Source organism: Giraffa tippelskirchi, chromosome 12, assembly GCF_054371585.1.
Source record: "Giraffa tippelskirchi isolate mGirTip1 chromosome 12, T2T-mGirTip1v1.2.pri, whole genome shotgun sequence".
NCBI classification, from domain to species: domain Eukaryota; kingdom Metazoa; phylum Chordata; class Mammalia; order Artiodactyla; family Giraffidae; genus Giraffa; species Giraffa tippelskirchi.
In genome coordinates, this window is record NC_137286.1 from 5220420 (window position 1) to 5245100 (window position 24681).

The 24681-nt window shown below is 49.1% G+C and overlaps 1 protein-coding gene and 1 non-coding gene across 6 annotated transcripts in view; both read right to left on the reverse strand.

Annotated features, from left to right (window-relative positions):
* EVL (Enah/Vasp-like) overlaps nucleotides 1–24681 on the reverse strand; it is a 145834-nt gene that overhangs the window by 85740 nt on the left and 35413 nt on the right. The window lies entirely within an intron of this gene.
* Nucleotides 1140–1302, reverse strand: LOC145530755 (U1 spliceosomal RNA). Its single transcript, XR_014072055.1, has one exon. It is a non-coding gene; the product is annotated as a U1 spliceosomal RNA (small nuclear RNA).

Consider the following 24681-nt stretch of genomic DNA (forward strand, 5'->3'; position numbering starts at 1 on the left):
CCTGAGGAGATCATCAACTTCAGCTCTTCACAAAGCCTTTGAGCTCTAAAATTTTAATCATCTTGATTTCCCACCAACACCAGTCTCTTTTTCAACTTTGAGTTCACAGCCGGGAAATGATTAATCAAGGTCTTGCCCAAACTGACTGAGAACAGACCTACCTGTGAACCCGCAAGGGAACAGGCAGGGCAAACAACACCTCGCTCCATCCATCCGTGTCTCCTGCAGTGCTGTGTCCTCCGGGAAGCCACCACCTAACTGAGCCACTGGGCAGGACGCTGCTTTGGTCATCTCTGCAGCCCCAGGCCCCGACGCGGGACCGGATGTGGGCAGGTGTTTAAACAGAGGACCGCTGGATGGAGGAAGTACAGAACGTGACTGTGAAATGGCCTGACCTCGGCACCACAAGATGCAGACCAGTGCAAGCTCTGTGCTTGAGCGGCAGTGGGGCCCCAGGCAAATCTCGTCACCTCTCTACCCCTGGCCTATTTCATCACCTATAAGATGATTTAGTAAGGTGACTGATCCTTATGCTCCCTGGGACTGACCAGGCGACAGCAGACCTAGAAACCACGGGTGTACTGTAAAGCAAGTACAAAAGCAATGGGCTATTTTTATACATATATATAAAGAAACCTATTCTAGCCTGGCATTTGGGATAGTAACTGTCACCCAGAACTTTTCCTAGATACTCCTTGCCCTGCAAACACGAAGGATGCCAGGCTAATCCCATGTGCTAGCAGCCTCCATATAATCCTAAACTCAGGAGAGACTCCCCTTGGGGCACAGAGGAAAGAGCCCTGGCCCAGGAGGCACGCGACTCGGGCAGCTGGTCCTGAGTCTCCCGTCCATCCCCCACTGGCCTCGGACAAGCGAGCCCCCTCTCTGGGCCTCGGTGTCCCTACAAGAAGAGATCCCCTCAAAGCTTCCTCGACTGGCTCCTGCCCCTCTGTGGCCCCCCCTTTTCCACAGCCCTTTCCCACCCAGAGTTCACAGGCGGCTCTAACTCCGTCAACCCTATGCAGGAGGCTCACCACCCTCAGATGGGATGGTATCAACACGCCGACTGGAAGGAGCTCCTCTGTCATCGTCTCTGTGCCCAGCTTTTCTTCGAACAGTTTCTGCTTTTTTTTCCCCCTTAGGGGAAAGTGTGAATGCAGTCCCCCACAACCACAAATTATGCAGTTGAGTTTCCCACATTTGGGGAAATCACAAGGGTCAGCACATTCGTGGTGCAATGGAAAGCCTCTCCCTGGGGAAACCACCTTCGTGATCATGGTATCTCCCCTGCCAGGTGAGTATCTAGTACGTTTCTATTAAAAGAAGCTACTATAACTTATTTGGCAGGCAATCTGGAAATCCTTTCCTATTCCTCATCGAATTATTTGCCAAGAACCGATAGCCCAGATCAAACCCCAGGAGTTCTCAGCTGGACTAACTCAGATTCCTAATGGGCTTCCCTGTCTCCAGCTATAGCGGCTTCAAACCCACCTCTCACAGTCAGTTCCAAGGGTAACTGGATAAAAGGCAAATCTGACAACGTCAGGTCCTCACATAAACCCCTCTGAAGAGGAGCGGTCCCCTGCGGGAAGTGGTGTAAAGCCCGCCCGGGCTTCAGCGCTCGGGAGCTGTGGGGGCCAGTCTCGGCCCCGTCCCACCCACCCCACCCACCCCCACCATGTGGGAGGAGGGCTTTCAGGCTCCGTCTCTGCCGTCTCTGCCAGAACCTTTTCAGCACACACCCAGCAGCACCTGCATGTCAGGTCCCCCACCCCCAGGTCTGCAGCTCAGATCCCACTACAAGGTCTGTTTCTGGGTCTGTCACTGTGGGCTCTGGGAGAGGAGTCACCAGGTTTGACTTTATCTTCCCCGACGCCTGGCAGCCTGGGAGTGCTCAGCCCATGTTTATTTTCCTATGGCTTTGTATTAAGCTTTCTGGACAGTTTTCTTTCTTCCTTTTTTTTTTTAAATAGAAAGTGCAACCTCTTTTCTTTTTTTTTTTAATATTTATTTGAGGCACACAGGATCTTCAATTTTCCCCCTGGGCATATGTGACCTAGTTCCCAGATGACGGATTGAACCCAGACCCCTGCATTGACAGCACGGAGTCTTAGCACTGGACCCCTAGGGAAGTCTCTGGACAGCTCTAACGTGGGATTCTGCATAGAGGGGTTGCTGCTGCATGCGTGTGTTTAAGCAAAACCTCTGTGTTTAGGAAATGTCGCGTGTCATGAAGCATTAAAAGATTTTAAATTAGAAAGCTCTGTCCGGGGGCAACTGCAGGTGCCAGCTCTGCATCTGTTCTCTGCCACCTGTCCAGTGTGCCGTGAGCCCCCCAACCCTCCCATCCCTCACAAATGGGTGCCGGCCACACACCTCGCTCGACGCTGGAGGTGTGCAGCCTGGCTCCTGGATCCATATTCCTGAGACTGCACACAACGTTGTGGCTTAAGCACATTGGACTTTCTCAGCGACTATGTTAATAACTTCCATTAATTTGTCAAAAGGGCTCCAAGTCACCAAAAAGAGCCTTCCCCGCTCCCCCCAATAGAGAGCACAGGGGCTGCCTCGAGCTCGGGGGCTGCTGCTGAAGCCCTGTCAGTTATGTTCCTGCTCAGGGACCGCTGGCTACAGACTAGGGGGCTAAAGGGGGCAGAGTCTCCACGGTGCTCTCGTCAGGAACAGAGAAATCAGGAGCAATTCACAGAGCGTTTGGAAATCTCCAGAAGCAGTGAAACCCAATTCAGGGCAAGGAATACTGCACAAATCTGGAAATTCTATTTGGCCCAGCAATTTCAAGTCCATTTGCTAAATGCAATAATGTAACAGAGATCTGAGTTACTTTTCCTTCTCAGTTCAGGGGGACTCAGGAGCTGCACAGACCAAGGCCATGCCTTGAGGCACGTGTGACCAGGAGCAGCAGAAATGGGGCCAGTCTGAGGAGTGATACTAGTGTAAAAGACACACCTGACTTCAAAGACTTCGAACCAAAAAGTCATCAATAATTTCTATGTTGATTACATGTTGGAATTATAATATTTTAGATACAGTACTTTAGATAAAGATATTACTGAAATTAATTTTATCTGTTCCTTTTTACTTAACAGGGCGATTGAATATTTAAAATGTTGCACATGGCTATTTGCCGCTGGGTTCTGTCTGTCAGTCAGGGCTGCTCCAGAGGACTCGGCACCACTATTCACTAGCCTCTGATTCGATTCACTTGGTCAGTGCTTAAGTAATTGATTCCCACCTTAGAAACGTTCTACTTTCTGCAAATCAAAAGCAAAACTTTCAGAGAGAGTGTCCTAAGGCAGACATCAGCATTTTCACAAAAATAAAAAACTGTTCGCCAAAGAATATCTGGAAAAATACACTAAGACAAATTTATCCATCGGGTCCAAATCCATGGTGCAAGCCATTTGGCAATATACAATTGAAAATGCCGTATCTGGGGTATACATGTAATAATAATCTCTCTGTAAAGACATTTACTGAGCACCTACTGCATACTGGACTCTTCATATCTATTATCATTATTTCCATTTTAAATACGAGAGAACTGAAGCTAGGAGAGTGGCTCAAGGCCACTAGTAGGTGGCAAGTCACCCTGAAGCCAGGTCATGGTACACGGCACACTCTATTTCCCCCTTGTCTGCCTACACCTTAACGAAGGCACAAACATCACGCCTCTAATTAAGGAAGCTACTCTGTGAGGCAGACGTGGGAGGTTATCAATCACCATATTGAAGGAGGGCATTCAAAGCCTGTGTGAAGGACTTGCCCACATCTCACAGCTTGCTGGAGCACGGTCTCACACCCAGGGTCTCACACCCAGGAGTTCTCGTATCTTTTGAAATGTAAACTCTCCATGCTACTAAACACAACTTCCTCCTTTAATTAATACTGTGTTCTTGGTCTTGGAATTAAAGGGGACAACAGAAGGCGGACTATTATTGCCAGTAATAGTCATATTCATATTCAATGACAAAACATATACGACTATATGTTACATTTTCCTACATTATGAATGTAGCAATGACATCATGAATTTTTAGTGTGAGATTTTACGTATTCATCAGTTCTTCCATGCTTACCGTGCCATGCTAATTTGAAAGAGAAAGAAACTGAGACATAAGACAGTTGAGTGACTTTGACGAACGGAGCTACTTATGGACCAAATGAGAATTAAACATGAGGACAATAAAGAATTAAACGGGGAAGCCTTTCCTCTTGGTCTCTAACTCCAGGGAAGCTCTGATTGACCGATGTAGGTGCAGGTAGGAAAATGTCAAAGCAAAAAGCGCAGGAAGACCCATAGAAAGGGTTAACTTCTTGCGAGGGAAGTGCATTCACCTTGTAGGAGGCGGGTCTGGTTTTGTTCTGCCTTGTGTGGGCCTCCGGTCCTCAGCCTCCCTGGTGGGTCCTCAGCCTCCCTTCGTTACAGGGCAGGGGAAGAAAAGCAACATAACAGGAGTCATCAGACTTGAGTCCTAGGCCCAGCTCTGCTGAGGACTACCCTGGCGATCACGCCCAAGTTCGGACCCTTTCCCGCTTTGTTTCCGCATCTGTAAGAGGGAGGTCATTCCTAACTTGCTGAGTAGGGTGTTAATTAAATAGTGTATTATAAATAGAGCTCTTGGCACTTAGTAGCGGAATTTACAGAAGCTGTCCCAGCTGTATCCTATGGTCTAGCTCTGAATGATAAATGAGGATATAATAACTATAAATTGCCCGAGACACAGAGGGTGTTCAGTAAATATTGCTTCCCTTTCCCGCTGGAAATGCCTCAAGGGACCCTGACGCGTGTGCGTTGAAAATAAAAAGTATTTAAATACCGGGTCCAAAAAAGTGACTCTTAGCGCAATGAGCCAGAGGAGAGCTCGAGAGCTTTTCCAGTTCTAACAGTGCCTTTTCTTCTTCTGAAAGCACCCCCTAAGCCCTTCACAGACCGTCTTCAGACGAGATCCTGAGTTGCCCGAGCATCCTCTTCTCTGTTTTAAATGTGTCTGCATCAGTCAGCTTGGGCAGCCGTAATGAAATGCTGAGGACTGGGTGTCCCAGCAGTGGCAACTCCCTTCCTCGTAGGAGGAGGAGGAGGCCGAAGTCCAGATCGAGGTGTGGGCAGGCGGCTTCCTCGTGAGGCCTCTCCCCTGGGCTGTGGATGCCGCCCCTCCCAGCACCACACAGCCTTCCTCTATGCGTGAGCTCTCCTGGCAATTCTCCTGTTCTTAAAGGAACAAGTCCCACTGGATGAAGCCTCCAGCCTTATGACCCATTTGACCTTCAGTACCTCCTTAAAGGCCCCATCTCCAAATACAGTCACACTGGGGCTGAGAGCTTTGACCCACAAATTTAGGGGGACACAATTCAGTCCACAAGTGTCCCAGACCACAGTCCTCCGTTAGAAGTCTGACGCACACAAGCCGGTGAACGTGGTCTGACAGTTCTGAAGATGACCGGGGCACTCGTCTCCTCTGGAGGTAAAAACGGTACAGGTTTTACTCTGTTTTTATTTATCTTGCATGGTTTTGAATTATTTGGGATTCTTTAGGTTGTAAGTGACAGACACTAATGGGAAAAAATGGAATTAGTTCATAAGTGCAAAAAAGATAAGGCTCTTGGCTAAGTCTGGATTAAGCAGGATGGCATGCAGGACGCACAAGCTCAACGATGCCAGGAGAATTCAGTTTCTTTGGCCTTTGCTGAACCCTACCACCCTCTCTGGCTTCATTTTCAGACGGTCTTTCCCCACACGGTGGGAAAGAAGGCTACAATGACTTGAGGCTTCTTGATCCCAACAGAGGAAAGACTGCATCTTTCCTACCAGCTCTAGCCCCAGCAGGGGTCCCATGGAGGACTCAGATGTCACCCTGCACCTGAGCCAATCACCACGGCAGGGGCCAGGTTGTGGCTGGCCCACACAAACTGCATGACCGGGTCAGGTGACCAGGGGGCAGACTGCTGGTTCCCCTCCAGACTAACCCCTTCTCCAGAAACGGCTGCTAGGCACAATACAGCCTCTCTCAAGGAGTAACAGTGCTATTCCAGGAAACAAACAGGTTTGTTTGGTTGTTTCACTCTTTAAAAATTTCTTGGGACTTCACTAGTGGTGCAGTTGATAGGAATCCACTTGCCAATGCAGGGGCCATGGGTTTGATCCCTGGTTTGGAAAAATTTCACAAGCTGCAGAGCAACTAAACTGTGAGCCACAACTACTGAGCCTGTGCTCCAGAGCCTGTGCTCCGCACCAAGAGAAGCCACTGCAATGAGAAGGCCATGCGCTGCAAAGAAGAGCAGCCCCTGCCTGCCGCAACTAGAGAGCCCGCGCACAGCAACAAAGACCCAGCACGGCCAAAAATCAACAAACGAAAAAACCCAGACTCCTGATCTTTGTGCCACATCTTACCTACTGAAATAACCTTAAGCTCATCTCTGTCTCTTTGGCCAGGTGCTAAAACACAACTCCCCTTCATGGACCACAGACCTGTCGCAGAGAAGGGGCTTGCATAACTCAAAGAAGTGATGAGCCACACCCTGCAGGGCCACTCAAAATGGATGGGTCCTAGCGGAGAGTTCTGACAGAACATGGTCCACTGGAGGAGGGAATGGCAAACCACTCCAGTATTCTTGCCACAAGAACCCCGTGAACAGTATGAAAAGGCATAAAAAATATAACACCAGAAGATGAGACCCCAGGTCAGAAAGTATCCAATATGCTACTGGGGAAGAGCAGAGAAATAGCTCCAAAAAGAATGAAAAGGCTGGGCCAAAAGTGGAAATGACGCTCACTTGTGGATGTGTCTGGGGTGCAAGTAAAGTCTGATGCTGTAAAGAACAGCATTGCCTAGGAACCTGGAATGTCAGGTCCATGAATCAAGGTAAACTGGAAGTGGCCAAGCAGGAGATGGCAAGAGTGAACATTGACATCTTAGCAATCAGTGAACTATATGGACAGGAATGGGCAAATTTAATTCAGATGACCATTATATCTACTACTGTGGGCAAGAATCCCTTAGAAGAAACGAAGAAGCCCTCACAGTCAACAAAATGCAGTACTTGGGTGCCGTCTCAAAAATGACTGAATCATCTCGGTTCATTTCCAAGGCAAACCATTCAACATCACAGTAATCCACGTCTATGCCCCAACCACTAATGTCAAAGAAGCTGAAACTGAATGGTTCTATGAAGATCTACAAGACCTTCTAGAACTAACGTTAAAAAAAGATGTCCTTTTCGGACTTCCCTGGTGGTCCAGTGGCTAAGATTCTGTGCTCCCAATGCAGGGGGCCCAAGTTCGACCCGTGGTCAGGGAACTAGATCCCACATGCCGCAACTAAGATCCAGCACAGCCGAATTTTTAAAAAGTAAATATTAAAAAAAAAAAAATGTCCTCATCACAGGGGATTGGAATGCAAAAGCACAAAGTCAAGAGAGCCTGGAGTGCTGCAGTCCATGGGGCAGCAAAGAGTTGGACACGACTTTAGTGGTCGAATAACAATGACAGAAAACACAAGTGACTGACTTGCAGTTGGTAAAGAACGCTCTGACACGTTGGCGCGCCCCCACCTGCACTGGCATGCAAAATCTCAGCAAGCTTCTTCTCCTGACAGTCCTTTAAAACCGCTAGACTTCATCATGGTAACGTGAAGAGTAATTACATCAAGAGGGTGATATATTAGAAATTCCTTAACAAAAGAAACCACAGATGGGCACCTCTGAGAGAATCAGGAGCGCTATTAAAAAAAAAAAAAAAAAGCCACCACGTGCACACTGTTGAATGAAATTTACCATTTTGGAACTGTCCAAAAATTTCTAGCTGCCAGGGACATATCAGAAAAACACAAAATAAACTGCCTTAGCAGTCCAAATTGGAATACAACAAAGTGAGTGAGTCTTAATTTTCCAATTGGGTGACTTCATTAAATCCCCCAAACAGAAAACCTAGCAAAAACACAATTTAGGGGGACATCTCTGGTGGTCCCGTGGTTAAGAATCTGCCTTGTAATGCAGGGGACGCGGGTTTGATCCCTGCGGGGAACTAAGATCCCACATGCAGCAACAAGTAAGCCCGCACGCCACAGCGACTGAGCCTGCACACACAGCGACTGAGCCTGCATGCCACAGCGACTGAGCCTGCACGCACAGCGACTGAGCCTGCACGCACAGCGACTGAGCCTGCACGCACAGCGACTGAGCCTGCACGCCACAGCGACTGAGCCTGCACGCCACAGCGACTGAGCCTGCACGCACAGCGACTGAGCCTGCACGCCACAGCGACTGAGCCTGCATGCCACAGCGACTGAGCCTGCACGCCACAGCGACTGAGCCTGCACGCCACAGCGACTGAGCCTGCATGCCACAGCGACTGAGCCCGCACGCACAGCGACTGAGCCTGCACGCCACAGCGACTGAGCCTGCATGCCACAGCGACTGAGCCTGTACGCCACAACCAGAGAGCCCGTGGGCCACAGTTACAGACGCCACGTGCCTCGATACCCAACGCAGCCAGATAAATAAATATTTTTAAAACACACAAAACACGATTTAGAAAGAAAATTCAAGAAACCAAGTCTCATTGTAAAACGTTTCTCAGTTGTAACATACCAGCTACAGAACCCAGAGACCTAAAAGACAAAATCCACTCATTCATCCAACAACTGTTAACTGTTCTTCAAATAGCTGGTAGACGCTGTGTTGGGTACTAGAGTGGAAAGGAACTTGCTAAACACCAATTGAAAGAAAAAAAAAAAAAAAACCTTGAGTTTTACTGTTAACAAAGCATTTTTGCATATACAATCACACTTTTCCTCACAATAATATTTTACAGATAAGGCAAGTGAGACCCAAAAAGAATAAAAAATGATTTGTCCCAAATTACAATACATAGGGTTAGGGTTAGAAACACAAGCTGGAGTCAAGATTGCCGGGAGAAATATCAATAACCTCAGATATGTGGATGACACCACCCTTATGGCAGAGAGTGAAGAAGAACTGAAGAGCCTCTTGATGAAGGTGAAGGAGGAGAGTGAAAAAGTTGGCTTAAAGCTCAACGTTCAGAAAACTAAGATCATGGCATCTGGTCCCATCACTCCATGGGAAATAGATGGGGAAACAGTGGAAACAGTGTCAGACTTTACTTTTTTGGGCTCCAGAATCACTGCTGATGGTGACTGCAGCCATGAAATTAAAAGACGCTTACTCCTTGGAAGGAAGGTTATGGCCAACCTAGATAGCATATTTAAAAGCAGCGACATTACTTTGCCAACAAAAGTCCGTCTAGTCAAGGCTATGGTTTTTCCAGTGGTCATGTATGGATGTGAGAGTTGGACGGTGAAGAAAGCTGAGCGCCGAAGAATTGATGCTTTTGAACTGTGGTGTTGGAGAAGACTCTTGAGAGTCCCTTAGACTGCAAGGAGATCCAATCAATCCATCCTAAAAGAGATCAATCCTGGGTGTTCATTGGAAGGTCTGATGTTGAAGCTGAAACTCCAATACTTTGGTCACCTCATGCGAAGGGTTGACTCATTGGAAAAGACCCTAATGCTGGGTAGGATTGGGGGCGGGAGGAGAAGGGGACGACAGAGGATGAGATGGTTGGATGGCATCACCGACTCAATGAACATGGGTTTGGGTAGACTCCGGGAGTTGGTGACGGACAGGGAGGCCTGGCGTGCTGCAATTCAAGGGGTCGCAGAGAGTCGGACACAACTGAGCGACTGAACTGAACTGAACAATACATAGCCAATAAGAGCAGAAGCCTGAACTCACACCTAAACGAGCCTTCAAATCTCAGACCTTATTATCCTCTCCCATGTATGTATTTTTCCCTGAATATTCCCTTCTCCTGGCGCACTGCAGTCCATGGGTTCGCAAAGGGAGGACACGACTTAGTGACTGAACACTTACCCTCTTTCCTGCCTCTTCTAATTCCCAGGCTCAGATTCTCCTTCCTCTACAGCAGCATTTTCCAGAGTTTAAACTAAAAATTAAGTGTTAGGCGCTATCGGTGGGGAACCTGCCTGATAGTGCGGGAGATGCAGAAATACTCGGGTTCGATCCTTGGGTGGGGAAGATCCCCTGGAGGAGGAAACGGCAACCCACTGCAGTGTTCTTGCCTGGAGAATCCCACGGACAGAGGAGCCTGGTGGGCTACAGTCCATGGGGTCACAAAGAGTCAGACACAACTGAAGCAACTTAGCAAGCATGCAAATGTTAGACAGCAAAAATCCCTGCATCAAACATACACGGGAAACTCAGGGGCAAAATTCACACATGTAATAGCTGCCCCTGCAGGACTTATCAGAGCTTTCATGCTACTCTCCGGGGGGGTGGGTTGTGCAATTTTTCTTAACCAACTGACCACAGAACTCTCTTCAGCCACAAAGCCCCTCGTATGACTAAGACAGTAAAGGCACAGGTCCCAGAGTCAGACGGCGTGGGTTCAAGTGCCAGCTCATGTGAAGCTGGACAAGCTGTGGAACAGACATGACAATGCCAACAGCTGTCTCATAGGATCTGATGAGGAAAGTACTGCACGTGTTCACATGAATGCAATTCTCAGCAGGTCTCACTGATCACAGTCAGGGCTCAACAATGCGATAGTCACTTACCAATGAAACAGTACATAAAACACATAGAGCCAGAATACCTCACAGACTGTGTTTTACAAAAGTTAGGGTCAGAATGATAAAAACATGCATTGACTTTTTAGTTAAAAGACATAGATCAGATTTCCAGCTTTACCGATTAAGCAATGTGTGATAAGGGGATCTAACCTCTCTGAAACTTAGGTGCCCCTTAGATAAAATAGTAGAAATAATGCCAAGCTTTGAGGATTGCTGGGAAAATTAAGAGATGATAACAAAAGTGCCTGGAATATAGCAGGTACAACTGCACATGTGTTATCGTGTTTGCATTTGAATCCAGAAGAATTAGAAGCTTCTCATTAAAATATATAAGGCCTCTTTAAACTTCACATGCATTTTTACTAGCTCAAACCCTTTTAACTCCCTACAGCTTTGAAAATCTACCACCTGGTCCTTTCAGGCCTTTCTCCTGATCTCCTGCCTGGGCACAGCAGGGCTTGCTCCCCAGAATCAGGACCTCTCTCGAAATCCCAATCTCGCCTTCATGCTCAGAAGTCAACAGACGTCAAAAAGGCAGCAAATTGGCCTTCTTCCTGCCATTTCCCCTTCTCGGCCTGTAACAATGACTGGCATATGGCAGGAGGTTTGAAATAAGTAATAAAAATGAGTAAATAAAAAGTGCTGAGAAGCCAGGCTGCATGCAGTCTGCTCCAGTGTGACAGATGGAACGAAGAGGATACTGCTCTGCCTTCACGTATCCTCAACCAAGTCAGGAGGGTAAGAATGAGAAGCATGAAATGTTAGACTGGGTGCTCGGCAGCCTGAGTGCTGCATGGGAGTTTAGTAAAAAAGGGAAAATTTATTTGGGCCACAGTGGTCAGAAAAGGCTCTAAAGGAAATGTGTGCAATGCTGGGTTTTGAGGGGTTTGTAGGAAGAAAACAATGGTTTTGACAGGGACACAGTAAAGGGACAGAGTGGGTGATTAAATAGTTAATCCCACTGGGGAATCTTAAGTAAAGAAAAAGGTATGGGAGACCTGTGAGTTAATGATCACTGAAGAAAGCAAGTTTGCTTACCCGTCAGAGCAAGCAGGCTTGCTCAGCAACAAAACCGTGCAACAGAACATGGAGACATGCCCTAAACAGTAAATAACTGATGGAATGAGACCCACCTCCTTCCCCAGGGTGGAGGGGTGGGGGGCGGTGGTCAGGAAGTTAATGATTCCTGGGATATGCGCCTCGGCTCACAGGAAAAAGACAAAATACAAGGAAAGGGTGATATTACCCCGAAACCTGAGGTGGTCATCACCCTTCAGTGCACGTGACTGTCATTTTGCTCATGTCCACTGCACCACCTCAGTCCAGTCTGCCCATGTGGGGATGAGAAAATTCCCCGCCCAACGAGGAGGAGGAGCTGACGGTGGAAGCGTGAGGTCTACTCAGGAGTGAGGAAGGAGGTGGTCCTCTCCCCCTCCCCACTTTTCCTGTCATGATAAACCCGTGGCTCACTGTGTTCCGGCCAGTGCTCCCTGGCCCGCCTGCTTCTTTCTCACACAAGTGTCCTCCACTCACTAGTAAACTCCTTCCTTGCCTGTCAGCCTGCCTCTCGCCAAAGTCTCTCTGTGCGGAGCCAGAAGAACCTACAACTCTCTACTAAGTCCCGAAACGCGTTCTGCAGTTTCCGCTTAGAGACAGGAGAGCAGAGAGGAACGTGCAGGTCTGCGACTAAACCCGTTTAAGGGGCAGAAGGGAGACTCCTGGGAGTCAAGGGTGAGGGGGGCGCGCGCAGTCAGGCCACAGAGGGCTGCGGCTGCAGAAGGAGCTGGACTGGCAGTGGATGGAGTTCTAGTACAACTCGGTACAGGACTGGCCCCCAAACACCACGCCATGTTCCGTGGATCTCCCACCTTTCTGTGAGGCAAGGCTGCGTTCACGTTTTTCAGCCAGGGCGGGGTGAGCTTCATTCACAACAGGGACCTGATCACTGTAACGCCCCAACCAAGACCAGGAAAACAAACAGTTTTATCAAGAGCAGCACAGCGGATCTGCCTCCGTCCACTTCAGGACTCTCTACTGCCCTCACTCCTCAGTAAGTTGGCAGATAAGAAAAACACAGTTTTCACTCTGGCTCCAATGTTCATTTGACTATGAACGCATCCTCTCCCTAGGAAAAAGGATTTCATCCCTGAGCCCAAACACGCCTTTAAAGCACACGGTCTGCTTGAAAATGAAATCGCTCAGTCGTGTCCGACTCTTTGTGACCTCATGGACTGTAGCCTACCAGGCTTCTCCGTTCATGGGATTTTCCAGGCAAAAGTACTAGAGTGGGTTGCCATTTCCTTCTCCAGGGGATCTTCCCGACCCAGGGATTGAACCTGGGTCTCCCGCATTGTAGGCAGACGCTTTACCCTCTGAGCCACCAGGGAGGCCCTGTATATCCAACCACACAGTTTCACCCATCTCTCCCTTCTCCAGGGGATCTTCCCCACCCAGAGATAGAACCTGCAGGATCTCCTGCGTTGCAGGCAGGTTCTTTATGTCTGAGCCACCTGTTCCACCGCACACAGGGAAACAGGAAGGACACAGCTTCTGAACAGCAGGGAGGGGGCCCTGGAGGGACACTCACCCTCCTGCTCCAGGTTCTCTTTCCTTCACGCCTGTGCTCCAGGCGGCCCAGGGGTGCTCTCAGAGATGGAAGAGCTCCCAGTTTTCGGTTTTCTCCTGGGCCTCCACAAGTAAACGCGGGCTGTCTTTGCTCTCTTCCAGCCCTTGTGCTGATGAAGATGGAGGCCGGGCTGGTCTCAAAGACACACAGCGGGATCAGTCCTGGTGTCTGGCAGGCCCTGAACTGACAAACTGGAGTGAAAACACTTCCTTTCACCTATAATTGGGTTTGGGATGACCATCTGACAGCCACATGACCTGTTACCAAACCCCACACAGCCTACAAACCAGCAGGAGGTCAGTTCCAGACTCAGGGTTGTGTCTGTACAAGCCACGCACACTCAAGACATGTGGTTCCATCTGCGGCCAGGGGCACCAGGCGAACTAGAAAGCACATGTTAACAGCACCTGCAATTATCCAGGGCTCCTGATTTCCCCAAGCTCCTGCATGGCCGCAATCTTGTTCTCTCTGAACCACTTCTATTTTCCAGGTGGACAAACTATATCCCAGTGAAGTTAAATGGCGTATCTAAGGTAATACAGTATCGTCAAAACCTAGGGTCTGCAGGTTCCCGAGGTTCGGGTTCTCCCCGAACTCAGCTAGGGTTGGGGAGCATTGGTGGGCTCGGGAAAAAAAAAACAAACACACGTACGTGAGCTCCACTTCCAAGCATCTGGACTTGCCAGGTGTGAGGAGCGAGCCGGGCTCTGTGTTTCAGTGGGCCCTCCCAGGGGGGACCTCCAAGATGAGGTCTCCAGTGGCTTCTGATGCCCGACAGAACAACCCGGGATGGACCCCACCACTTCCACAACTGCCCCTTCTGGCTAGAACGGTGCCCTCCACCGAGTCCCCACTCGTAATTCCCTCTGCCCCCCGCAGAAGGGAGCTCACACCCTGAACCCGTCTGTGTCAGCTCCGCAGACAGCCACTGCTGGTGTTGGTCTCCGGGGATGCAGCGACATGACCCGGAGGAGCCCGAACACCGAGCCCGGGGCTGGGGCCGAGGCGCGCGGGCACTGGGACAGCACTGACAGTGGGTGGTGGGCTCTGGCTGTGTTGTTATAATTAGCCAGGGAGCACACGGGCCCAGTATGTCAACTGCAGGGAACTTAATTAATCTCTCAGCCCAGTGAGTCTGTGCGCCAACCAAGCTAAGATCCAGGCTCTCAGCTGATTAATCACATCGCGGTCAGTTCACTGTGTCATAAACATTTCGGCAGCAAACAGGACTGACTGCTGGCACTCTGAGTCTGAATGCCAAGGAGATGGGGGCATGAGAGGTGCTCCTTGTCCTCAGAGGGGTCAGGGCTCTTTCCTGGCTCCTACGTGATTTCTAATCCAGGATGAGGGTCTGAATTAAATGCTCTGCTGCTTAAGGTAAATTAAAGGAATGAGTTTATTGAATATCTACTAAGTGCCAGCGTGCGTGTGTGCTACGTCGCTTCAGTCATGTCTGCCTCTTTGTGACCCCATGGACTGTAGCCTGCTAGGCTCTTCCGTTCATGGGATTCTCCAGGCAAGAATACTGGAGTGGGTTGCCATGCCCTCCTCCAGGGGATCTTCCCAACACAGAGACTGAACCTGAGACTCTTACATCTCCTGCACTGGCAGGCGGGTTCTTTACCACTAGTGCCACCTGGGAAGCCCACTAAGTGCCAGGAACCCTGCCAAATGCTTTATATAAATAAACTCATTTAATCAACATAGTCATTCTAGGAGGTAGGTAATACTCCCATCTTATAGACAGGCAAACTAAAGCCAGAAGTTACTTGCACAAGCAAGTAACTTGTGCAAAGTAACAAGCCAGCACTGCAAAACGTGCGGCCTCCCACAAGTAGGACACACTCTCCCTAAAGGTGAAAAAGGTTTACCTCGGCAAGGCAGTGACCCAGGGCAATTCTCAGGGCAGAGAGAAGTGACCATCATGAGAAAGACAACCAGACTGAGTTATTATCCTGAAAAGAATGAGAAAAAGCCTTCTCCTCAGGTTTCATCAGCCACCATCGGGCTAGGCGCACACCACCGCGGCTCCCAGGCCTCAGCTCCTGCACGGCTGCCAACAGTCCCTCCTTTCTTTGCGCCACCGCCCCTCCAAATCCGACGCTGCTCTAAGACGTGCTCCGAGAGACGCCTCCTCCTGCAAGTCTCCCTAGTGTTCACGGCGGCAAAACCTCACCTCATCCTCCTCCCGGCCCACAGCACCCTATCTGGAGCCATCTGGAATCTCTCCTGGTTTTCCCTGGATTCGTTTTGTCTTTGGCTACCTTCACCCCATGCTTTTGGTGTTGGTTCAGCACCTTCCCAGGACTCAGGATGACACAGATTTGCATCTTCTACTCAATAACCTCAGATATGCAGATAACACCACCCTTAAGGGAGAAAGCAAAGAGGAACTGAAGAGCCTCTTGATGAAGGTGAAAGTGGAGAGTAGAAAAACTGCCTTAAAATTCAACATTCAAAAAATTAAGATCATGGCATCCGGTCCCATCAGTTCATGGCAAATAGATGGGAAAACAACGGAAACAGTGAGAGACTTTACTTTCTTGGGCTCCAAAATCATTCAGGATGGTGACTGCAGCCATGAAATTAAAAGACGCTTGCTCCTTGGGAGAACAGTTATAACCAATCTAGACAGTATATTAAAAAGCAGAGACATTACCTTACCGACAAAGGTCCGTCTAGTCAAAGCTATTGCTTTTCCAGTAGTCATGTATGGATGTGAGAGCTGACCATAAAGAAGGTTGAGCGTCAAAGAATTGATGCTTTTGAACTGTGGTGTTGGAGAAGACTCTTGAAAGTCCCTTGGACTGCAAGGAGATTGAACCAGTCCATCCTAAAGGAGATCAGTCCTGAATACTCATTGGAAGGACTGATGTGGAAGCTCCAATATTTGACCACCTGATGTGAAGAGCCGATTCATTAGAAAAGACCCTGATTCTGGGAAAGACTGAAGACAGGAGGAGAAGGGGACAACAGAGGATGAGGTGGTTGGATGGCATCACTGACTCAGTGGACACGAGTTTGAGTAAGCCGTGGGAGATAGTGAAGGCCAGGGAAGCCTGGCGTGCTGCAGTCCACGGGGTCACAAAGAGTCGGACATGACCGAGTGCCTCAACAACAACAACAACAACTGACGTTCAGCAAGCGGTTTGTTGGGTGAACGGTTACCCTAACAGCAAAATGGCCCTCCCGCCTCCAACAAGGCACCATACAGGTCTCTGAACCTACACAGCTGGAGACTCTTGCAACCATCCTAAGTAACTAGCAAGAATCACACAGACCCAAGCTGGTCTCCTGTTCTGGGGCTCCTTCCTCTGGGTAATGAGCGCAGTTAAACCTTTCCTCTAATTCAGTTTTGTTTTGTTGTTTTCCATATAAGAGCCCATAATGCTAAGCAAAGAGCAATGGGGGATGGAAACAGCTTTATAAAGCAGCACCTTAACTGGGTAACTGTTTCAAAAGTACAAGCATTTATCGCAATGTTTTATAATTTACACACAGCTTTCCAGTATGTTATCCTCAAAACAGCCTTCTTCCTCTCCGTGAGGCAGCTAAGAGATGAGATGGAGTGAGTTTCGCAAGGTCTCGGCTTCTACATCCACACTGTATGGACAGGACTGGAGTCTGGTTCCACAACACTGCTTCTGTTTGAGTGAAACTCAGCAACTGTGACATTTATTTAACAATGGAGGCTAGGCTGGCATTTTTTACATATATCTGTGTTGCCATCCTACAGCTAAATTATTTGTCTCCCAAAATAACTTTTGCTTGTGGCTGGTCAGACCAGCATTAGGTAACACTGTCAAGTCAGTGAGATTGTCTATCTTTTCATCTCTGCTGCTCTCCTTTTCCCTCCCTCCGCCCTCACCGCCCACCCACATCCTCCAACCAGGTGCCCCCACCGCCCCCTACTAGGGGCCTGTGTGCTAGGAGGCCCTGGGGGGTCAGACAGCCCCCCTCCCCCAGCTAGAGACTATGACTTATTCAGTTAAAGTTACTCTAATATAAGTACTGGGGCTTCTTGCGTGGCTCAGTGGTAAACAATCTGCCTGCCAATGCAGGAGACGCAGGTTCGACCCCTGGGTCGGGAAAGATCCCCTAGAGGAGGAAATGGCAACCCGCTCCAGTCTTCTCACCTGGAGAATCCCATGGACAGAGAAGCCTGGCGGGCTACAGTCCACGGGGTCGCCAAGAGTCGGACACGCACAGCACCTGAGCACACCCAACCCCTCCAAGCTGATGGTTAACAGCTGGTGGTGCTGCAAGGGGATCAAGATATGCCTCCTGGCCTCAAAGGGCTCATACTGTAGTAGCGGAGAGAGATGCGAAAGAAACTGGTACACTCTTACACTGTACTAAGTACCACACAGATACGTAAGGAGGAGCGGAGAGCCGTGGGAGCTAGGAGGCCGGGTCGAGGGTCAGTTGGTTCTACCCTACGAGCGACCCTCTGCTTCTCTTGTTCCTCACCCTCCCACACCTGGGGCTACCATGGGCTCTGAGCCCAGAGGAGAGACTCGGAAAGGCTCTGCTGGCTGGGAGACACAGGGTCAGTTCACAGGATGGTGTTCTCGGCACAGGGCATCTGAGAAAGGACCGAAGTGAAACTGACCAGATCCCCACAGCTGGGTGACTTCAGGTAACCTCTCTGAGCTTCTGTTCTCATTTCCTTCAATCACTTAGCAAACACTGTTTCTGGGTTGGAGCTGTGTGTTTTGGGACTGTCCATTCTCCATAAAATGATACTCGGGTTCAAGTTACGAGGGGCAAAGCAGCTAGTGGTGTCTGATGCACAGTAGGTATGAAATGACCTAGTTTCTCCATTTCCCCCTCCCCTGCCCAGCATCGGCTCAATGGACGAAGTTTGAGCAAGCTCCGATAGTGAAGGACAGGGAAGCCTGGCGTGCTGCAGTCCATGGGCTTGCAGAGTTGGACATGACTTAGTGACTGAACAACAACAGTGTGAAAGTCGTTGTACCTAAATATCTGTTTCTTCAAGCGATTACAGGACCCTAGGAAATGAGAGGAAAAGTTGTAACACTTCCTAAGACGAGATATAAATTTGAATTATCAAAGAACGAGTCTGAGTTTGAATCCCATCCTTCCATAATAATGTTTTGTTTAAAAATAGAACACAACAGACCCAAAATAGTAACTTCCCATTTTTAAGTGACTGACACATTCCAACCGTGGATTATAAACCCTGGAGTTGGTATTGGAAATAAACCACAACAAGGAACAGGGATTCTGAGAAACAGGGGCTTCTGATTTGGGTTCCATTCTCATTTGGGGGACCATGAAGCTGAAAGTCACATTTCAGACTCTTTCTTCTGGGGTTGGTAAGGGCAGGAAGTCCCTGCTCAGGATCTAGGGATGGAAGGAAACCAGACCGTGTTCTACAAAGCCATCTCCAGAGGGGCTCAGAGGACAGTCTCTGCAGGGGGTGGGGACAGGTAAATGCTGACTTAAACTATTACTTCGGTACACATCTCGCCCATGAAATTTTTTTTTTTAAAGCAAAAACTCAAATGCAGTGTGTCTCCCAGCACAGCCAGCTAGAGCAGCTTGCCTGGTGTGAGGAAAACATGGTCTTGCAGTCAGGGAAAGGCAGGGAAAGCCCCTAAGCAGCAGGGAAATGCTGGCCCAGCCTCACGTCTCCATGTCCCTGCAGCCCTCCAGGCTTGCACCCCGGCCCTGGGGAGTCCTGACCATTGTCACCACGGTTTAGAGTGAGGTCATCTCAGAGATTCCTTATGAAACGAGGTCGGAGTTCTCTGGCGCTCCATCAACGGGGGTGTGCTGAGGACATTTCTCATTTTTCTCAGGAGGTCAGATGTCTGCTTTTCGACATGCTCTTCTGAACCAGCACCAGTGGGCACTCAGCGGGCACCCCAGGCTGGCACCAAGCTAGCCAGGGAGCTTGCTTGCTTTTTCATCTGTCTTTAAGTCCTCCTGAAAATGACTGTGTCCACCACTTACTAAGGCCTTACTGTTTCTCCAGCAGTTTTAGGCCCTAAGGAATCAAAGTTAAAAGCAGACCGGATTGACAGACTGGACTAGAACTTAGGGTCCAACAGGGAAACACGGCATATAAACATGTCTGTCAACCAGACTTCCTGCTCAAATGAACGTGGCCTTGGCGCTCTCAGAGCTAGGTGTGTGTATGGAGGGCTGTGTCCACGGATAACCTGATGGCGCCCCCACAGTCCTCTCCTCCTGTTACACTCATGGAACAGCCCACGGCAGCACCAGGATCACGAACCAAGCTTCACGGGTGCTCTGCCCAGTGTTCCTTTCCACTGTTCTCAGGGCCCCCCAGGAGGAGGGCAGCTGAGATCGCGTGGCCCGAGTGTGACCTCCCCTCGAGGGCCCCCATCCCCACCCCACCTCACCCACCTGCCTGCACCCGAACTGCTGTTTCTGGTTCCCAGCTGTACTTTCGACTTCCTATCCAACAGTCTGTCTGCTTTCCCTAAGCCAATGGTTCTCAAAGTCTGGTCCCCAGAAAACCTGAGAACTTATTGGACGCATACAAGTTCTCAGGCCCCACCCCAGACCTACTAGATCTGAAACTCGAGGTGGGTTTTTGTGAGTCCTCTGGGTGAATCTGCTGCGTGCTACAGCTCTAGAACCAAGCCGACCTAAACTAAAAAGTGAGCTCCTCTTGAGCACCAAGCCCCACCACAATGCCCTGGACCCCACACAAGTCCCCTGACTACAAAAGAAAGCCATCTGTCTGGCCCCATGCAGCCTTCACAAAATGCAATCATGCTCAGCAAAACTCTTCAGGGCTGGCTGAAGATGAAGCAGGGCTACAAACCTCCCTCTTCCCACTCCTCAGCTCGGCAGAGCAGTGGCCTTTAACTCAAGCCCTCCCAACTTATCAGACCTGCTCTAGGACCAGGCACCACCGCAGTGGGGGTGGGTACCCCATCCCTCTGCTCTCACTCTGAAAGGCACGGAAAGGCTCCACGTCTGCTCAAGGCCGAAGCCAAGGTTTCCTCTGCCTAGAACAAGTGCTAGCCATAAAACATGAACCTCACCCTTGTACTACTTTCTACAATTTACGACGCTCTTCCTAATTCGCACAAGGATCAGAACCTGTGACTCCTGACTCATTCCCAATGACCTGTCAACTCTTACCTGCCAGGCATTAAATAAATCTTGTTGGTTACCTAACAGAGCTACCATGAGCAGTAAGTTCTGGTCACAGTGCCACCTCATGTCATCAGAGCATGCTGCCACATGGAAAGAATGCTCTCTTCACAAACCCCGTCCATTAGAAATAATGCACAGGCGCGTTCTTAAACAAAGGACAACTTCCTGGATGCAAAGCCCCAAGTTTACAGAAAGGGCGGGAACAACCTCTGCAGCCCTGCTTTTCCTTATAGAAGCTGAAGACACTGTCATCTTCTCCCTCGTTTGTGACGAGAAGGTCTCCAGTTTCCTCTTACAAGCAATGAGAGGTGGTAATTCTGTTCTCATTTTAATGTCCACTGCAGCTACATTTGGAGGGAACAAAAAAGGCCTGTGGAGGGTGCCACACATTCACTTCTCTGCCCGTCAATATGGTATTTATGTTCAGCTCTAAAATACATAGAAATTCCATCTGAGAAATGAGAAGCTGTCAGAGGTTAGACACAGACCCGCTGTCCTCCATATGCTCTGAAGAGGTGGAGACCCACACCAGAGCGAGCCGGGAACCCCCTCATCCCACCTCCTTTAGCCTCATTTCTTAGAAACTCTCTTTTCTGGAGCCCTCTCCCCACATTCATACCAGGGACAGATTCCCAGAGGAGAGATGAAGGAAAGAGAGGGAATAAGATTCACAAAAGACTCTAATTTGGAGCATTCATAATTACAGCAGCTGAAAAGCTTACGAAAGCAAAGAAGGATCCTGTTCACAAAACACCATGAGGGCGCTTGCCAGAAAACTGCCCAGCCGCAACAAGACCACCGTCCACAACGAGCAAAATCAGAGCCAAGATCAAATTGCGACCCAGCAGACACACTTGCAGGGTTTTCACCTCCTCCGTTGCAATTAGCGATTTTTTAAAGAGCAGTAAGCCTCCAGGAGTTTGACAAAGGAAGAAAAACAAAAGGCAGCAAGAGGCTCCATCTGGATTAGCAGTTCCTAGTCAGTATTCAGAACTCCACACCGGCCCCAGCACAGCTCGGATGAGGCGCAAGGTGGGGTCCTCGCCACCTTCACACACCATCAAACCAATTACCACGCTGCCTCGGTGCCTGCAGTCGACACCCCAGACCGGCACCGCCTCCGCACGCCCACCCCCACGACCGGGAGAAACCCCACCGTGGAAAAGAACCCTTCTTTTATGAGAAGCAGCTGGAGCCTGAGCTGTCATTACACAGCAAAAACCTAGCGAGAACAAAAACCCAGCGGCAGGCTGATGGAGAAAACCCAGGACATACCTGAATTCTTCAAATGCAAACATGACCTAGTCGGAGACAATTCCCTTAGATTGTCTGGGGGCCTTTCTGGTTCGGAGGACCACCATTTAGTCAGTCAGATGGTGCAAAGGTGCAGGAAAAAGAGGTGGGGTTTGCACACCCCCCAATATTCTGAAGTGAAAGGCTTTCTGCAGACAGGGGCCTGCAGCCTCCAGCTCCGCCAGCTGCTGACGAGCGGCAGCTAACAGGGGAGGCAGCTAAGGACCATGTGATCATTCCAGCAAGTCTGATTAATGCAGTGAGCGCCGAGGCTCCAGTCTGGGAGCTGGATTAGCCGCGAGAAACAAGTGGACCCCCGGGCACGCCTGGGATCCTGCAGGCATCACAGAACACGCACGCCCCCACCAAACTGTACGGGGTGGAGGCGGGGCCAGGGAGCCAGAGCTTAAAGGAATGAGAGTGCACCCTGCTCCCCTCACCCGCCTGTGGCCACTGCTGCGCTCAGGGTCAGATGTGAGGACCACCGTGGGCGGCGAACGTAGTGGAGATGGATCCCAGGCCATGTTTTACTGAAAACTCTTCAGGACTCTGTATTTCATTCACCCTTCCACTATGAAACGCTCTCTTAGCACAAACACAGAGGCCGCTCTGGAATCCCAGGAGTCATGGTTTACAGCCAGCGCTCTGCCACAAGCATCACCCTGTAGGTCAGCCTCGAAGCGTGACCTGATTTATCTCAGTCTTTGTTTACTGAGTATTTATCTCAGTATTTGTTTCCACACCTAATATGGGCCAGGCTTCAATTCCTTGAAGTACAAAAGCTGCTGTAACAGTTTCAGAACAGAAGTTAAGAAAAAGGAAATGAGATGTCAGCCAAAGAAAGAGGAATGTTTATTTCAGGGTAGGGCCGGAGCTGCTGAGATCTGATACGTGAGCCGAGGCTGTGTTCTGAAACTTGCCATCAAGGAGACTCGTCAATATTTGCAGATTTTTATAAAACAAGGAAGACAGATCTCAAAGGAAAACCTGTGAGTCACTCTTGATGGTTTTTCTCTCCCTCACACCACAGAGAATCAGGCACCAGCTCTGATTCTGCTCAGAAACGTTTCCCGGGGTCTGACCTCCCCACTCTCAGCCCCGCTGCATCAGCTCTCACCCTCAGCATTTCCCACTCCACCTCTCGTGTTGGTAACTAGTTTTCCTTGGTCCGTCCTGTTTCTAACAATCTGCCAGAGCCACTTTTCTGAGCCTGGTTTTGTTGTTGTTCTTGTTCAGTCACAGTTGTTTCTGACTCTTTGTGACCCCGCAGACTGCAGCACGCCAGGCATCTCTGTCACCACCATCTCCCGGAGTTCACTCAAATTCATGTCCACTGAATCAGTGATGCTGTCTAACCATCTCATCCTGGGCTGCCCCCTTCTTTTGTCTGCAGTCTTTCCTAGCATCAGGGTCTTTTCAAATGAGTCAGTCCTTCGCATAAGGTGGCCAAAGTATTGGAGCTGCAGCTTCAGCATCAGTCCTTTCAATGAATATTGAGGGTTGATTTCCTTTAGGATGGACTGGTTTGATCTCCTTGCAATTCACGGGATTCTCAAGAGTCTTCTCCAACACCACAGTTCAAAAGCATCAGTTCTTTGGTGCTCAGCCTTCTTTATGGTTCAACTCTCACATCTGTGCATGACTACTAGGAAAACAATAGCTTTGACTATAAGGACCTTTGTTGATACAGTGATGTCTCTACTTTTTAATATGCTGTATAGGTTTGTCATAGCTTTCCTTCCAAGGAGCAAGTGTCTTTTAATTTCATGGTTGCAGTCACCATCTGCAGTGATTTAAGTCCAAGAGAATAAAATCTATCACTGTTCCATTTCCCCATGTATTTCCCATGAAGTGATGGGACCAGATGCCATGATCTCAAGTTTTCTGAATGTTGAGTTTTAGGGCAGCTTTTTCACTCTCCTCTTTCACCTTCATCAAGAGGCTCTTTAGTTCCTCTTCACTTTGTGCCATTAGAGTGGTATCATCTGCATATCTGAGGTTATTGATATTTCTCCCGGCAATCTTGATTCCAGCTTGTGATTCATCCAGCCCAGCATCTCACATGATGTACTCTGCATATAAGTTAAATAAGCAGAGTGACAATATACAGCCTTGTCATACTCCTTTCCCAATTTGGAACCCCTCAGTTGTTCCATGTCCAGTTCTAACTGTTGTTTCTTGACCTGCATACAGGTTTCTCAGGAGACAGGTAAGGTTGTCTGGTATTTCCGTCTCATTAAGAATTTTTCACAGTTTCTTGCGATTCACACAAAGGCTTTAGTGTGGTCAATGAAGAAGATGTTTTTCTGGAATCCCCTTGCTTTCTCTATGATCCAGTGAATGTTGGCAACTTGATCTCTGGTTCCTCTGCCTTTTCTAAATCCAGCTTATACATCTGCAAGTTCCCTGTTTACATACTGCTGAAGCCTGGCTTGAAGGATTTTGAGCATTACTTTATTTGCATGTAACATGAGCACAACTGTCCAATAGTCTGAACATTCTTTGGCATTGCCCTTCTTGGGGACTGGAATGAAAATCGACCTTTTTAGTATGCTATCTAGGTTGGTCATAGCTTTGCTTCCAAGGAGCAAGCGTCTTTTAATTTCATGGCTGTAGTCACCATCTGCAGTGATTTTGGGGCCCCCAAAATAAAGTCTCTCACTGATTCCACAGTTGCCCCGTCTATTTGCCATGATCTTAGTTTCTGAATGCTGAGCTCTAAGCCAGCTTTCTCACTCTCCTCTTTCACTGCCATCATGGTGAGAAATCACCAAAACCTAGCACCAAGTGTGAGTGAGACAGTTTATGCGAGTCCTCGATTTACTAATAAGAGAACAGAGGCCACGGCGGTTAAGTAACTTGCCCATGATCATATGGCTACCAAGTGCAGAGCACTGACCTTGGCCAAGGTAGGTTTAATGCCAACATTTTTAACCCTTGTGCCCGTTTGGGGTCCCAACACCAAAGAGCCAAGCG